The sequence below is a fragment of the Myotis lucifugus genome, unplaced genomic scaffold (assembly GCF_000147115.1).
Source record: "Myotis lucifugus unplaced genomic scaffold, Myoluc2.0 scaffold_0, whole genome shotgun sequence".
In the NCBI taxonomy this organism is placed as follows: domain Eukaryota; kingdom Metazoa; phylum Chordata; class Mammalia; order Chiroptera; family Vespertilionidae; genus Myotis; species Myotis lucifugus.
This window is the reverse complement of record NW_005871048.1, coordinates 37,912,495-37,915,404: the sequence shown is the minus strand read 5'-3', so window position 1 is coordinate 37,915,404 and position 2,910 is coordinate 37,912,495.

The following is a 2,910-nucleotide window of genomic DNA, read 5'->3' as shown; positions in this document are numbered from 1 at the left end:
CCAGTGGGTACAGGTGGCGCCTTCTCTAGAAGGGGGGTGTCCCCGACTGGCCCTCCGCCTCAGTTTCCTTCAGAAGCGAGCAGCGTTGGGGCTGAGGTCCACATTCTCCCCGTCTTATCCAGGCCGGGCGTGCGCATCACCCATCCCGCTTCGGGGCTCAGCTGAGGCCCCTTTGCCCTGGGTTTTGGAGGGTGCCCCGGCCTGCGAGCTGGGTGCTGGATATGGAGGAGTAGGGGCCGGGTGTTCCTGGGGAAGCTTGCGCTGCTTCATTGCATTTGTCGTCAGTGTTCCTCCCAGGACCACACCCAAAGGAAAGTCTCACGTTGCCCCAGTAAACTTTCTGGCCTTTTCAGTATCAAGTGGAGACCCGCTCCCGCCAAAGTTTAGTTTTGCTGGAACTGTGTTTCTTGAACATTTTACAGGTGAGGAAAATGGTGTAGAGAAAAGCTCAGTCGCTTGGCACGTGTAGTAGAAAGTCAGTACCAGCAGCCCCTGGCACGGGCCTTGAGTGCTGAAGGGGCTGGTGTCCAGGTGGGGTGGTTTGTTACCTAGAACCCAGTCCCCGGGAGAGTTGAGGGAAGAGATCAAAACTCAGCTCCATCAGACACCGTGGAATTTCAGTATTTCAGTGTCTGGTCTGCTGCAAGGTGGAGGTTGTGCACTAGAATACATTTACCAGGAGGAGTGTGTTTTTAAGTATCTGGCCACTTGACCAAATAAATGTATTTTCCAACCTCTGCCCCCTAAAAAAGCAGGGCAGAGAGGTTGTTTGTAGCCTGTAAAGACAGTAGTTACAAAGTGAGGGGAAAAAAGATGTTGTAATGTCTTTATAGTAATAGTGCTTTATAAGTTTTCAGCCACTTTTCTTCACGCAGAAACAAATGCTAGCTGGTTTGCTTGTGATCTGTGAGAGTGTGCACCCATTGTTTCCACACTAGAAACAGTGCAGAGGCATCAAGATTAAGACGTGACAGCATTTTCTCTGCTGTCTTTGCTCAAAGTAATATTGAGGTGATGCTTTTAGGAAAAGTAAGAGTCCCAGACAGAAACCCAAAGTTTTGCAGCAGCTGGCGGGCCTGCCTGTGGCTAGCATGAGCGTGATCTCTTGGAGTGTTTGGGGAAACAGGGAGAGCTGAAACATTGTGTGTGCTGATGGGTGATGCCGGACAGCACTTTGTAATTGTATTCTGGGACAGGCTCTTAAGAAGACACATTTTTGTTGGAGATTGGGATGGTGCATCCACCTTAGTCTCCTTTCCTTAGTCAGTGGTTCTCAACCTTCTGGCCCTTTAAATACAGTTCCTCATGTTGTGACCCAACCATAAAATTATTTTCGTTGCTACTTCATAACTGTAATGTTGCTACTGTTAGGAATCGTAATGCAAATATCTGATATGCAGGATGGTCTTAGGCGACCCCTGTGAAAGGGTCGGTCGACCGCCAAAGGGGTCTCAACCCACAGGTTGAGAACACGCTGCCTAGGTGGAAGATGTTTGGCCTGTTAGGGAGTGAAAGTAAGGCTGCTGTTTCTGCCATGCCTCTTGTTTTCTCATCAACTGAGATGGTGCATGCTAATAAGATGCACAGTGCTGATGTGGACAGAAAGATAACTGGACAAACAGTGGCTGAGTTACCTACACTGGATCTGGAACTGTTTGGGGAGGAGAACAAGAAAGGAGGATGACAGAAGACAAGGAACACATGTCAAGTGCCATATTCTGTGTCAAACTTTGGGCCAGGAGGCATTTTTACTTCAAATTATCTCATTTCACACTGTTACAAAGAGAGGGGGGGGAGATGTTTTAATGTCTTTATAGTAAGAGTGCTTTATACGCTTTCAGCCACTTTTCTTCACGCAGAAACAAATGCTAGCTGGTTTGCTTGTGATCTGTGAAAGAGTGTGAACTCATTGTTCTCAGAACACACTGTTAGGTGGGAGTTTATCCCCATTTGCCAGTTCTGAAACTAAGGCTCAGAGGCAGTGTACAGAAATTCCAAATGGAAGACGGGACCCTGGGCGCAGGCAATAAGTGGGACCTTGACTTTCGAGGGTTTGAAATCACTAAAGGTCTGCTTTTTATCCTCTCTGTACATTGGCAGTGGTAAACAATGCCTTTGACAAGCAGCTCTGTGAGACCCCAGCCATAGGAAACCCCCCCAGGGCTGGCTCTGCTCACCAGTCTGAGCCTCGCCAAACCACTGTCCCACTTTTTGTCCCCACTCCTTGTGGCATTTCCTGCACTGTCACTCTGTGGGTCCGTCATCTCCCTGGCTAAGATCATAAACTGCCATTTATCCCCATGGAGCCTGGAACAAAAGTTCACCCAGCAGATATTTACTGAGAAATACTTAAGTTGATAACCAGCCAGTTCACAGTCCTCTGTCCAGACAATTTAAGTGAGATGACTTGCCTTCATCCAAGAGGACCAGTGTCCAAGAGGTGATGTTTGTCAATTTTATAAGGACCTGGAGGGTGAAAAGGTTCAAGAATGACTGATGGTGACTGTAGCAGAGGGGATTGGGTGGGAGACTCCACTTGCTGCCCTCCTGCCCACAGGGTCAAACCCAATTTCTTAGGCCCCCTCCCCTTACAGGATGGGTCCCAGCCTTATTACAGATCCTCTCCTATTACATACCTGTTATATTACCTGCACTTCATCCAGCCCCCTTTTTAGTTCCTTCCCCAAGAGCTATGCTTTCTATGGCTTCTGCCCTCCTGCCACTCCCTCTGGCCAGAATGCCCTCCCCTTCACCCCACATGTTCACATTTTCATTTAAAACAGCTACCTTATATCGAGAACCCCATTACAGCCAACACTTGCTTAGGTCCATTACATATTCTACCTTATTTATTCCTCATAAAACCCCTTTGAGTTAATTGTCATCTCATTCTACAGGTAAAGAAACTGA